Raw genomic sequence first — 15416 nt, forward strand, 5'->3', positions numbered from 1 at the left:
GATCATGAAGAACACTATGAATGCATGATTATTTTCGAAAAATGCAAGATGCACATGCAATTGACACCAAACTTAAAATCTGATTCAAGACTCAAACAAGAAACACAAAATATTTTTGATTTTTATGATTTTATGATTTTTTTGTATTTTCTTTTTAAATTTTTTTTCGAAAATCATTTTGAAAAAGAAAAATAAGGATTCTAAAATTTTTAATATGAATTCCAGGAATCTTATGCTCTTTAGTCTAAAGCTCCAATCAAAGGGTCAGGCATGGCTTAATAGCCAGCCAAGCTTTAGTATGTAACTCAGACATGCCCCGTCTAACATGCCCTACAGTCGTGGCTTTACAGCCAACCAGGCTTCAACATGCTTTATGAAACACTAGAATTCATTCTTAAAAATTCTGAAGAAAAATATATTTTTGAAAACATTTTTATATTTTTTTTTTGAAAACAAAGGAGAAATTTTTGAAAGAAAATTTTTGAAAAATTTTTTGAAATCTTTTTGAAAAGAAAATGAAAAGAAAATTACCTAATTTGAGCAACAGGATGAACCGTCAGTTGTCCAAAGTCGAACAATCCCCAGCAACGGCGCCAAAAACTTGGTGCACGAAATTGTGATTACACTTTGATTATGTAAAATTCATTGCTCTTTCTTTCCCTGGAAATGGCGCCAAAAACATGATGCCAATACCATGGTTCACAACTTCGCACAACTAACCAGCAAGTGCACTGGGTCGTCCAAGCAATACCTTACGTGAGTAAGGGTTGAATCCCACGGAGATTGTTGGTATGAAGCAAGCTATGGTCACCTTGTAAATCTCAGTCAGGCGGATATAAAATAGTTATGGAGTTTTCGAAAATTAACAATAAACTAAGGATAGAAATACTTATGTAAATCATTGGTGAGAATTTCAGATAAGCGTATGGAGATGCATTCGTTCCTCTGAACCTCTGCTTTCCTGCTGTCTTCATCCAATCCATCTTACTCCTTTCTATGGCTGGCTTTATGTAAGGATGTCACCGGTGCCAATGGCTACTTTCGATCTCTCTCGGGAAAATGGTCCAAATGCTCTGTCACAGCACGGCTAATCGTCTGGAGGCATCACCCTTGTCGTTGGTTGCATCCTACTCCTCTCTGTGAAAATGGTCCGATGCGCTGTCACTGCATGGCTAATCATCTTGGAGGTTCTCGATCATACTGGAATAGGAGTTACTATCCTTTTGCATCTGTCACTACGCCCAGCACTCGCGAGTTTGGAGTTCGTCACAGTCATTCAATCCCAGAGTCCTACTCGGAATACCACCGACAAGGTTTAGACTTTCCGGACTCTCATGAATGCCGCCATCAATCTAGCTTATACCACGAAGATTCTGATTAAGAGATCTAAGAGATACTCATTCAATCTAAGGTAGAGCGGAAGTGGTTGTCAGGCAGGCGTTCATAGGGAATGATGATGATTGTCACGTTCATCACATTCAGGTTGAAGTGCGAATGAATATCTTAGAAGCGGAACAAGTGAATTGAATAGAAAAACAATAGTACTTTGCATTAATCTTTGAGGAACAGCAGAGCTCCACACCTTAATCTATGGAGTGTAGAAACTCTACCGTTGAAAATACATAAGTGAAAGGTCCAGGCATGGCCGAATGGCCAGCCCCTCTGATCTAAGAACCAGGCGTCCAAAGGTGTTCCAAAGATGTCTGATACAATAGTAAAAAGTCCTATTTATAATAAACTAGTTACTAGGGTTTACAGAAGTAAGTAATTGATGCATAAATCCACTTCTGGGGCCCACTTGGTGTGTGCTTGGGCTGAGCTTGAGTGTTACACGTGTAGAGGTTATTCCTGGAGTTGAACGCCAGTTTTGGTGCCAGTTTGGGCGTTGAACTCCACTTTGCAACTTGTTTCTGGCGCTGGACGCCAGAATTGGGCAGAGAGCTGGCGTTGAACGCCAGTTTGCGTCGTCTAAACTTGGGCAAAGTATGGACTATTATACATTTCTGGAAAGCCCTGGATGTCTACTTTCCAGCACAATTGGAAGCGCGCCATTTTGAGTTCTGTAGCTCCAGAAAATCCATTTTGAGTGCAGGGAGGTCAGAATCCAGCAGCATCAGCAGTCCTTCTTCAACCTCTGAATCTGATTTTTGCTCAAGTCCCTCAATTTCAGCCAGAAAATACCTGAAATCACAGAAAAATACACAAACTCATAGTAAAGTCCAGAAATGTGAATTTAACATAAAAACTAATGAAAACATCCCTAAAAGTAACTAGATCCTACTAAAAACAATGCCAAAAAGCGTATAAATTATCTGCTCATCACTTGTGCAATGCACCAGCTACTTTCCAAAGGTGCATGATGAGTCTTTTCTCTGATCTTATTGAGGACTGTATGGAAGTTTTTATGGACAATTTTAGCGTTTATGGTGATTCTTTTAGCCTTTGCTTAGATGGATTATCTAGAGTATTAGATAGATGTGTTAATACAAACCTTGTATTGAATTTCGAAAAATGTCACTTTATGGTAAAACAAGGGATTGTATTAGGACATGTGGTATCTAATAATGGCATTTCTATAGACCCAGCAAAGGTGAATGTTATTTCTAGTCTACCTTACCCTCTTCTGTGAGGGAAGTCCGTTCGTTCCTTGGCCATGCAGGTTTTTACAAGAGATTTATTAAGGACTTTAGTAAGGTCGCACTTCCCTTATCCAGATTACTACAGAAGGATATTGAGTTCGAGTTCAGTGAGGATTACAAACAAGCATTCGATAAGCTGAAGACTACTCTGTCTTAAGCTCCAATTGTGAGAGGACCAGACTGGAGCCAGCCGTTTGAAATCATGTGCGATGCTCCCAACCATGCAGTAGGAGCAGCGCTGGCTCAGCGTGAAGGTAAGGATCCTTTCGTTATTGCTTATGCGTCTAAGACTTTAGACACTGCCCAGTCCAATTATACTACTACTGAGAAAGAGCTTCTTGCTATTGTTTTTGCTTTGGATAAATTCCGAGCTTATTTACTTGGCACTAGAGTAGTAGTGTATTCGGACCATGCAGCCTTAAAGTATCTATTAGCTAAAAAGGAGTCCAAACCAAGACTTATACATTGGATACTGCTGTTACAAGAATTTGATTTAGAAATAAAGGATAGGAGTGGTAATCAGAATTTAGTGGCAGACCACTTGAGTCGCCTTGAGCATATTAAGGATGATTCTACTCCTATAGATGATAATTTTCCTTTTGATAACCTACAAGCAGTATCTGAGGTAGTCCCTTGGTATGCACCTGTTGCTAATTATTTAGTTAGTCGCACATTTCCTCCAAATTTTTCTAAGCATCAAAGAGACAAGCTGAAAAGCAAGTCTAAATATTATATATGGGATGACCCATATTTATGGAGATGTGGTGCTGATAAAGTAATTAGACGTTGTGTGCCTCAATCAGAATTCCAGTCCATTTTAGAGGCCTGTCACTCATCTGAGAGTGGAGGACATTTTGGCCCTCAAAGAATAGCTAGAAAGTTCTTAGACTATGGATTCTGGTGGCCTACTCTTTTTAGAGACGCTGCTAAGTTTTGTAAATCTTGTCTCCCATGCCAGAAATTTGGCAATATATCCAGGAGAGATGAGATGCCTCAACAAATTATGCTTTTCTGTGAAATTTTTTATGTTTGGGGCATTGACTTCATGGGTCCATTTCCAAATTCTAATGGATATTTTTATATATTGAAAGCTGTGGATTATGTTTCCAAATGGGTGGAAGCAATTCCTACCCGCACTGATGATGCTCACACTGTTGTTTCCTTTGTGAGAAACCATATTATATGTCGCTTCGGATCACCATGAGCAATCGTGAGCGATCAAGGCACCCATTTTTGTAACAGGAGACTAACAGGATTAATGAAGAAGCATGGGATAACTCATAAAGTTGCAACAGCTTACCATCCCCAAACTAATGGGCAAGCCGAGGTGTCAAACAGAGAAATTAAGCATATCTTGCAAAAGATAGTAAAGCCTCATAGAAAAGACTGGAGCACTAGGCTACAAGATGCACTCTGGGCATATAGAACAGCATACAAGACACCCATTGGGATGAGTCCTTTCCGCTTGGTTTATGGAAAAGCTTGTCATCTCCCAGTTGAAGTAGAACACAGAGCTTTTTGGACAGTTAAGGAGTGCAACATGGAAATTGAGAAAGCCAGAGCTGAAAGGAAGTTGCAACTGCAGGAACTGGAGAGCCTTCGCCTAGAAGCTTATGAAAACTCCAGAATATACAAGGAAAATATGAAGGCTGTACATGATCAAAACATCAAGAAGAAAGAGTTCCAACCTGGGGATTTAGTCCTCCTTTACAAATCTCGACTAAGGCTCATGCCAGGCAAGTTGAGATCAAGATGGGAAGGTCCATACAGAGTGGAGAAGGCCGAACCGTACGGAGTTTATCACCTAAGCCATCCTTCAAGCTCTGAACCTATTAAGGTTAATGGACAACGCCTAAAGCTATACCATGGCGAGAAGATGCAGAGAAACAAGGAGCTTGAGATCTTCCTCTTGGAAGATCCCCACATAGCAGAAGATTGAGCTAGTGGAGCGTCCAACTTACGGACGTTAAAGCAAAGTGCTAGGTGGGAGACAACCCACCATGGTATGATCGTTCTTTTCTTTATTTTTAGTTTTTCTATTCAATAACTCTTCTCTTTCTTAGTACTTTTGTGCATCTGCATTTACATGTTTTTATTTAAAAAAAAAATTTGCTACGCGATGCGATAGCATCAGCGACGCGTCCGCGTCACAGGGAGAGTAAAGAAAAATAAAAATGAAGAGAAAGTCACACTGGAGTGTGGCTGGAGGTGTGCCAATGTCGCAAATCAACCCACGCGACTGCGTCGCTGACGCGTTCGCGTCGCATGGGATTCATGGCCTCCCACGCGACCGCGTGCCCCACACGGCCGCGTGCCCTGAGTTTTTGACGTAAAAGGGTGCACAATGAAATATTGTGCGAGAGTGATGCTGGATTGTTGCTGGAAGCACAATCCTTATCACGCGACCGCGTCGCCGACCCAGCCGCATCATCCATTTTCTGGCGCACACTCACGCGACCGCGTGACCCACGCAATCGCGCCGTCCCAATTTTGGCAAATAAATTAATTTGAACAGAGAGTTGTGCTGGTGCGAGGCTGCACTCGCGCCAGAAGCATAACATGGGTCACGCGACCGCGTGACCGACGCGATCGCGTCACCATACTTGAAGCGCATCCACGCAAACGCGTGCCCCACGCGGCCGCGTCGCATGCGCCGCACAGCTCAACCTAAATTGCCAAATTATCTTATCTTTCTCTCCTCCAAATCCAAGTTTTTCTTTTCCCTCCTTATTTCTTCCTTCCCCCTTCCCCCTTCTATCTTACCTTTCACTCTCTATCTCACATCCATTAACAAGGTTTTACTTTCTTCCTCCCTCTTTCTTTTTCTATCATTCTTATTATTTTATATGTATTTTCTTTTCTTTTCTTTTTCTTTTCATTATTCATATTTTCTTTCTTTTTCTTTTCCTTTTTACATGGTGTTAGAAATTTAATTGTTTTTCTTTTTTTTTTTTTTGAGTCATTATCCCTCATTATATGCTTGTAGATTGTTGCAAATTGTTTGACAATTATTTTTATTCTATTTAAGGGATTGCTTGCATGTTCACCTTCATATTTTCTATACCTTATTCAACATGCATGCTATGTGTTTGTGAAAAAGCTCAAATGGCATTATGCACTTCTCTATGTTGTTATACTATTCAATACTTTCTTTTCACAACTTTCCTTTACTATTGTATTAATTGAATTTAATTGTCAATACAAATGTCATGGTTTGTTACAAAGTATTGCTTGGTCTATGCTACTCATGCCCTTTGCCGGCATGCCAATAAACACCTTGCAGTCACTTGCCTTTATATACACTAGCTATTTTCCATTGTTGGCTTTTCACATGTACTCGCGAGCATGTGATAATGTCAATATATCTTAATGTGCATCCATCACCCTCTTTTCCGTTTCCTTCCTTGCTGTATATCTCTTTGAATTTAATTTACTTTCTCTTCCTTTCTTTCAGGATGGCCACCAAGAAAGGAAAAGAGAAAGCTACTTCCAAACCACCAGCAAGAAGAGGAACTAAAAGAGTATTAGTGGCAGAGCCTTCTTCAACCGCAGTCAAGCCCTCAACAAAAAGAGTTAAGAGGATAATAAAGGTTGATGAGAAGGAGAAAGCCTTTCCAGCAAAGGACACTGCGCAATTTTCCAATCGCTACTGTGAACAGATGTTCCCTATCCTGGCAGAAAGAAACTATAACAATGAATACCTTCTTATCCTCCCGTCCAATATTGCTTCCTTTGTTGAGCCGCAAATTGAACGAAGACAATGGGGTTTCCTACGGAGACATCCAAGGCAGGTCAATCTTTCTTGGGTAGTTGAGTTCTACTCTAACTTCTACATGCCAACCCTGCAGTCTGTTTATGTCCGGCAGAAGCAAGTCCCCATCACAGAAGAGGTCATTCAGCAAGCTCTGAGTCTTCCCCCTATTCTAGAAGGAATGCACGCCTTCCAAGAAGCCGCACTTAAGCGCCAGAGGTACCAATTTGACTGGGACTCCGTTCTCGGAGTTATCGCATTACCTGGCAGCCGTTGGATCTACGGATACCACCGTACCCGCCCTAAGGGAATCTTGGCTTCAGCACTTACCTTGGAGGCTCGCGTCTGGGCACAGATCATGTCCCACTACGTCTTTTCGAGCACTCATGAGTCCTCCTTCACTGCGGACATGGCTGTTCTACTATGGTGCAGCCTTACAGACCAACCTTTGCATCTCTCAAGACATATTCGGAATGCTATGGGACACGTACAAATTGCAGGCAACTTACCTTTCTCCGCCTTGGTCTCAGATCTTGTCTCAGCAGCCGGAGTCTCCTACAGAGCTGGGGACACCAAAGCCGTGCTTCCACGGGATGATCAGTATGTCCCTAACGGGAAATACCTCAAACTCCCAGCAGCCACTACAAGCCTTCCTACTACTCCAGTTGAAGATAATCCTTCTTCAACACCACAAGCACCTACAACTGATGAATTGCTCCAGCAGATAATTGAAAGGTTGGATCGGCAAGAACAGAAAGCAAAGATGAGAGAGCACCGTAACAAGCACCGATTCAAACACCTCAAGGAGCTACTCAAGGGACACTTCAAGGACTCGGATACCCCGGACTCCACTTCTTTTACCAGTACAGGGAGCCATACTGGTCCCGACTGTGGAGATACTGCCACCAGCCCGCCCCTGTTCCTGATAGACGGCACCGAGGACGGTGCAAAGCCTTAAGTGTGGGGAGGTCAGTCAGTACCTGACTTCCGGAGGTAATTTCTCTTCTCTAGCACTAATAATTAGGATATTTTAGTCAGATTTTCTTTCTTTTATAGAATAGAATAAATTGTATAGGTTAGGATAGTTGCATGCATGTTCTACTTGATTGAAAAGACAATAATTTTATTTTAAGACTCTATCTTTGGAACAAAATTTCACTAATTTTTCAAAATTTTTATGATAAATTTGCTTGAGTTGTATTTGGAACATGACATTTGAGCTAAAGAACACACAACCTGTGAAAGATTTGAGCCTTTATGTATGGTTACATTATTTAACCATAATTATTTCATTCTTGTGTGTTTACTTCTCTATGATTGTAATCAATATTTTGTTTTATCTTATATGTCCAATATTTATTATATTTGCATGCTTGCACATGATTGAGGCCATTATTTGTTTAAACTCACTTATCCAAATTAAGCCCACCCTTTTCAATTACCTTTGTTAACCACTTTGAGCCTTTAAATCCCATTTGTTCTATATTTTACCACATTACTAACCTTAAGCTGAAAAATAATTGTATATCCCAAATTGAATCTTTGGTTAGCTTAAGATAGAATTGTGTGTGCTAGTTAAGTATGGGAAATTGTGGGAACAAAAGTTGTTAAGGGAATGTGTCATGAGAATTTAATGGGAATTTGGATACCTACTCATGTGAAACAATAAGAATTAAAAATCTATGTGCATTGATAAGCTATATTTATTTTAATGTCAAAAAAAAAATTTATATAAATAAATAAGGGGACAAAAATTACCCCAATGTTAAATTCAGAATTCAAAGATCAATGCACATATGATAGAACCAAATATAAAGTTGATACATGAGTATGGATAGAAAAAGGAAATTCTGGGTAGCTAGGTATGAACTTTAAGATTACATTAAAAATATATAGGTTGGGTTGAAGCTTGGGTTAATTAAAGATTCAATTTATTAGCTCACTTGACCAAATGTACACCCCTACCTATACCTTAGCCCCATTACAACCTTAAAAAGACCTCATGATGTTTGCATTGGTATATTAACTGTTGTTGATTGGTTAGGAGAAGAGCAAAAGTTAGAAAGCATGATTAGAGAAGGATAGAGTGATTACCCTATACACTAGAGATTAGAGCGTACATACATTATCAGTGAGGGTTCAATGCTTGAATTTTCATGTTCCCTGCTTTCATGAGCTATCTTCTTGCACTTTTATCTGTTTTATTGTATAATGATAGAATTAGTGGAATTTGATTTGTAATTATTTTGAAGAGCTTATTTACTTTTGATCAAGTGGGCAAGAATCATATAGTTGCATTTATATATATATATATATATATATATATATATATATATATATATATATATATATAGGCTTGCATTGCATTTCATGAATTTCTACATGTTCATACTTATTTCCTTATCTCCTTCAATTAAGCATGAGGACATGCTAATGTTTAAGTGTGGGGAGGTTAATAAACCACTATTTTATGGTTTATATTGTGTTTAATTGTGTGATTTTATCATGATCCATACTCACTTATTCATTAAATTAGCATGAAATTATAATTCCTTCCTGAATTTATAACATGTTTGAAAACTGCTTCCTAGAGACTTTAATTATGTAATTTTAATTCTCCTTTATTCCATTCGATGCCGTGATCTGTGTGTTGAGTGTTTCAGACTTTATAGGGCATGAATGAGATGGAGATTGGAAAGGAAGCTAGCAAAAATGGAAGGAACATAAGAATTTGAGGAGACAACCAGTGAGAAGTGATGCGGTCGCATGGCTCACGCGACCACGCGAAGGAGAGCAAATCGCAGTGACGCGGCCGCATGGCTCACGCGGCCGCGCGGATTGGAAAAGCTCAAGCGACGCGGTAGCATGGACGACACGAACGCGTAGCAAGAAAAAGCTCGAATGACGCGTCCGCATAGATGACGCGATCGCGTGACATGTGCGATCTGCATAATCTGCAGAATTCGCTGGGGGCGATTTTGGACCTTATTTCGACCCAGTTTTTGGCCCAGAACAGCAGACTAGAGCCAGAGAATATACAGAAACAAAAGACAACATTCATTCTACAGAGAGTTTTCAGTTTTTTTAGATCTAGTTTTACTCCTTTAGGTTTCTTTCTCTAGGTTTAAGAATTTTAATTTTCAATTGGTTTTAGCATTGGAACATTGAGAAGAGTTATTTCCTCATCAAGACTTCGTCATTCTAGTTCGTTCTCTTAACTTGGTTCTATTCTTCCATGTTCTTTGCTTTGTTCAATTTTGTCATTTGAATACTTTCATGATTATTTAATACAAGGATTATTTCTTCCATTTTAATTTATTTTTCATTCCAATAATCATGTCTTCTTTTAATTCCCTTTCATGTGTTATGGATTTATTATTTTCAATGAGTGAGTAGTTCCCTCACTTGATGGGGAGCTGATTGAAAGGAACTCTTGAGTTGGAAGGATTGAAAAAAAAATTGTAATTGGGTTAACTGTTGGATTGTTATCTAATCACTAACACCAATCCCTTTGAACTAAGTGGGTTGCAACTCGTGAACAGATCTAGCATTCCAACTTGTTTGACTTTCCTTTACCTAGTAAAGGATAACTAAACAGAACAACCATTAATTATAAATTAATCTTGAAATCATCCCATCAACGATAGAGATTCCAACTAATCAACTCCCAGTCAAGGTTTTTATTTCATATTATTTGAATTTTCTCAATTTAATTTCCCACCTACTTAACTCAACTTCTTGGAACATCTGATTAATAAAATAGCACACTTTTCTGCAACTCGTTGGGAAACGACTTGGGACTTGAACTCCCAGTAATTTTTAATTTAAACTCTCTGTGACATATTTCTAAATTGATAGGCAGATTTTCAGTGAGTTAAGAACTATACTTGCAATGTAACTATTTTAATAATTTTTAATTCACCAACTTCTGTGTCTCATCAGTGGTTCTTTCCCCTCCAAGAAGAAGGACAAAGGGAAGGGGCCAATGAACTAAAGATGAAGCTGCTCAAGGTTGTTGAGTCCCATGGTTGACACTTTCCAATTTCTGAATTCTTGTTTAAGTTTTTGATTTATTTACTTTTTGAATAAATAATCATGCTAGGATAGTTTATGTTTTATGCATAGTTTTTAATTCCTGTTTGAAGTCTTTATGAGTTCTTCTTTTTAAGAAAGAAAATGCCATGTATTTCAAGTCTTCATTCCAACAAAAATAAAAGTAGAGTTTGTCTCCATAAGAGTCACTATGAGTTGTGCAAAAATAATGAGAAAGACCAAGGCCAAGATGGATCATGAAACAAACTAAGATATAAGTGACCAAGTGTAAGACCTTGAATGAACTAAAAAAGAAAATGAGTCATAGAAAAGCAACTAGTCCTAGAAGGTATAACTAGGGGAAGGTTAAGGAGTGTTCCTTGAATATCCATAGAACCAAGAGGTAGTAGGCAATAAAGACCCAAGGCTCTGAGCATCAAATACTGAGATAGAAAAAAAGAAAACATTAAAAAGCTCAAAAAAAGAATAAAAAAAATCTTAGTAGATGCTTGTGGTGAAGATGTGTCAAGAAGAGACCTGGGCAAGTAAATTCTTAGGGGTGTCTGAACACCTAGTACCCTAAAACCAACTGGTTTGGGAGTGCTAATTGAAAGCTTAATTAAAGGGTTGTCTTGAGACAAAACACTTAGAGTCGTGGTCAAGAAATCAAAACAACCCTTACTACCTCAAGGTGACAATCAATAGAAAGGACCCCTAAAGCCTATACCTGAAAGAACCCTCAAGGATCCAAGAGTTTTTCATGACATTAAAACATTCATGCATATTTTGAACACTTAGCCTTACTCTTAGTTGTATTGGAATCACTCAAAGCCAAGGCCTCAAGTTATAAAGGATTACTCAGATTGATTTGCTTGGGACAAGCAAAACTTAAGTTTGGTGTTGTGATGACTTGCATCATCTACCCTTCTTTCTTGCATAAAGAAGACCATAAAAGGGCATAAATCTCATTTGATCAGTACAATTCATGCATTATTTGATGAATATTATGGTACACTACTTTGAGATGAGTTGTGTTGAATTTCAGGTGAGAAAAGTATCAAAAATGGGGTAGAAGACAAACAAGAAGCTGGGCGTGTGAAACTGGCGTGACACTTGAAGCAAACGCTACAAAAATGCACTGGCGTGGCACGCCAGGAGCTGGGCGTGGCATGCCAGTACTAAAGACCAGAGAAGAGATTCAAAGCATGCATATGGGCATGGCACGCCAGAGACTGGGCGTGGCACGCTGATACAAAATTCCAGAGAGCTACAATGGAGGACACAAAAGGGGCGTGTCACACCAAGCTGGGCATGGCACGCCTGACTCATCAACCACTATGGGCGTGCCACTTGAGCAAAGGGGCGTGGCACGCCAACTCTCCATCCCAAGAAGAACATTCACTATAGTGTGCCACTTGGTGTCGAAGGCGTGGCACGCCAACCCAAGAAGTCACTTAGGCGTGCCACTTGAGAACCCAGGTGTGGCACGCCACGCTTGAAGAGTTCACAAACCCATGGGCGTGCCACTTGAGCAGTATGGCGTGGCACGCTGGTACAACAATCCAGAAAAGAGGCTGAAGGCAATTGAAGACTGGGCGTGCCACTTGAGCAACCAGGCGTGGCACGCCAATGCACAAAGGACCAAAAGCAAGGGCTGGGCGTGCCACTTGGTATCGAGGGCGTGGCACACCAACCTTAGCATTTCACTATGGCGTGCCACTTGAAGGCTGAGGCGTGGCACGCTAACTACTGGAACCAAGACAAGATCATGGGCGTGGCACGCTGGTATAAGTTTCCAGAGAGGATGAAGGAGGCCAATTACATGGGGCGTGCCACTTGGTATCGAAGGCATGGCACGCCATTCACCATTCTTCACTTAGGCGTGCCACTTGAGTTCATGGCGTGGCACGCCAAACAGGGCAACCACTCACTCACAAGAGGGGCGTGGCATGCCAGACCCTGGGCGTGCCACGCTAGTTCAACTTTCCAGAGAAGCCTAGCCAAGCATAAAGCAAGGGCGTGGAACGCCAGACCTTGGGCGTGGCACGCCAGTACAAGTTTTCAGAGGCAAAGAGAAGTGAGAAAGGCAAGGGGCATGCCACTTGAGTTCGAAGGCGTGGCACGCCAACACAAGAAATCCACTATGGCGTGCCACTTGAGCTCGAAGGCGTGGCACGCCAAGGTTGGAAGAGGGACGAGCGTGCCACTTGAAGGATTAGGCGTGGCACGCCAAGCTGGAAATGAAGAGCACGTGACATGCCAGAGGCACACCAGCCACACGCCAGCTGAGAAGTCATGCTTATTGAGTGTTTTCTTTTCCCTCCAAAATGTAATTTTCCTTTTTCACTTTTGTAATTCTTTTATTTTACTAGGAGTAGTATAAATACCCCCAAGGAGTACTGAAGAAGGGGGTTAAGCAGTCAGTTTTAGATCCACTTTTACACTTCACTTTTGAGTACCTTTTGAGCTTTGAGTAGCTAACTTCCCTCTCATTGAGAGAGGGAGCTCTGTTGTACTTGATGGATGAATGATTGTGAAATCCTTCTTCTCTTCATCTTCTCTTTGATTTGCTAGAAGAAATTTCGTTCTTCATGCTTAGTGTTCAATTATCTTGGGAAAGAGATTGAATGCAATTGGGTTTCATGGGAACCTTGGAAAAGGAAACATAAAACCATGCTTGAAATCCCTTCTCACACTAGAGTAGAATCTGGGTTTTGGTGTTTGGATATGTGACATATAATCCTCCCTCTACTTGGACCTATGATGGTGTGTGGTATAATCATGACCAAGCATATCTCTCTTTATGAGCAATTAGACTAAGGAATTGGCTATTGATCAAGATCTGAGAGATTGAGTTACCAAGATATTGGGGCTCAATCAATCATGATTGCCAAGAGGTCAATGAGTTGCATGATTGAAGAGGATATAAGCTAGACTTGATCCAAAGAGACAACATCTCCCAATCTCAATGAATTTCCCATTTTTATCTATCCATTTCTTTATAGCTTAATTTTACATTCAGCAATTCCCCATTCCCATTTACATTCAAGTCATTTATGATTCTGTACTTTACTTTCTGCCATTTATATTTCTGCACTTTATTGCTTTTCTTTATATTCTAGTCATTTATATTTATGTCATTTACAATTCTGCACTCTACAATCCTATTGATCCGCTTGACTAATTCATCAATCGATTAAAACTGCTCGAATTTGCCAATCTCTGTGGATACGATCCCACTCCACTGTGGGTTATTACTTGACGATAATTTTAGTGCGCTTGCCAAAAGGACTAATTCACCAATTTTGAATGGGGTGTGAATTCCGGTCATCAACCACCATAATATCGTTGACTTATGACTCGAGCATAAGAATCTGTATATTAGGGTGTTATATTATGATATCAGAGCAGTTCATCCTCGTGAGCCTGAGGGATGGACTGCTTATGCTTCAATGCATACTCTGATTCTGTGCCTGTGCTAGTTAGGATATCTAGTTGATACGTCTAGCATGAAGTTCATGAGTGTACCTTTGGTAATTTGAAGCATTTAACTTGTAATTTTGAGATTGATCACATTGGTATCACTTGTTTAGTGTGAACAGGACCTAAATGGCATCCCATAGACATGAACGAGGTACTCAAACTAGGAATCTTGGCTGTGGAAAATATGAGATTGGTGTGTTGGCTTGGATTGTTGAGTGAAATACTTAGAGATAAATAGTTGAAATTGATTAGTTTAATTAAGCTTGAATTGATTAGAACTTGATGATTTAGAGTAGATGGGGCTTGTAATTAGCATTGGTATAGTTTGGATTTGAATTGGAATGAAAGTTTATGAAATTGAGCATTTATGTAGAAAATTGAAAAAATGACTAATTGCTAGAAAATTGATGTTATAGGTTTTGAATAATTAGGTGATGTGAGTATTGAGATCTAGGATTTTAATGAGATCGTGATTGAGTCTTAGGATGAGTATAAGCATTATTTCGGTCAAGTTGAGAAAGTTTAGATGTAGGCCTAGGTTTGGTGAACCGATAGGGAAATATGACGTGGATACATGATTGGATTCTTGGCGATTAATAATCAGAGTGACACAGCGAAAGCTTCCGGTAACGTCGACACAGGACAATTGCGATGAGAAGTAGTAAGGATGATTAGGAATTCTTTAAGTTTTGAATGCCTGAAAGGTTAGCAGATTAATGCAAATAATTAGTTCCAGATAATTGGGTTTGATTGTGGTTGCAAGATTAGATTGGTTTTGAGTAAGTTGTAGAGAGAATTATAGGCACAATTTGATTCCTACTTAGATTGTAATGTATCTAATACTAGTTTTGGAAGATAGATTTGGAAAACATTAAATTGAAACATTGATGTGGTGTTGGGGGTCGGATTTGAAGAGTTTGGGAGATTTTATAAAAGGAGGATGAAAGTAATGTTTGATTAGCTATGGAGGAAGACTTAGAGAAAGATAAGAGTGAAATGAATGAGTGTAGCATAGGTTGAGTTCGATTTAAATTAAGACGAGGTAATTAAGAATGAGGAAGGTAAATTGGAGATTGAATTAATGATGAAGGAAGGTAGAATGAGTGGTACGAAAGTAGTTGAATTATGTATTGATGAAGTTTGGAGTAAGAAAGAAATTGAGTTGATATTAAAGGATAATAAAATGAAAGGTGTGAGGCTAATTCAAGTTGAAAGAACCGTTAGTGGTAGTTTAACTAAGAATTATGTTTTCTTTTTGTCGACCAAATTTTGAGGACAAAATTTTAAATAAGGTGGGTAGCATGTAAAACTCGGTCAAACCGTAGTTAATTAAATAATAAATTAAATATGAGCGAACATGGTTAGAAAATTTAACAATCGGAACTTGATAATTTAAATATGATATTTGGACTCAGTGGATTTTTCTGAGTTGGAAAACATAATTTTCTGCATAAGAACGCGGACCGAAAAAATTGACCGGCAGTACCGGCTGAGATCTGTTCGGTACTGCA

The sequence above is a fragment of the Arachis ipaensis genome, chromosome B8 (genome assembly GCF_059453495.1).
Source record: "Arachis ipaensis isolate K30076 ecotype BB chromosome B8, ASM5945349v1, whole genome shotgun sequence".
Lineage (NCBI taxonomy): Eukaryota > Viridiplantae > Streptophyta > Magnoliopsida > Fabales > Fabaceae > Arachis > Arachis ipaensis.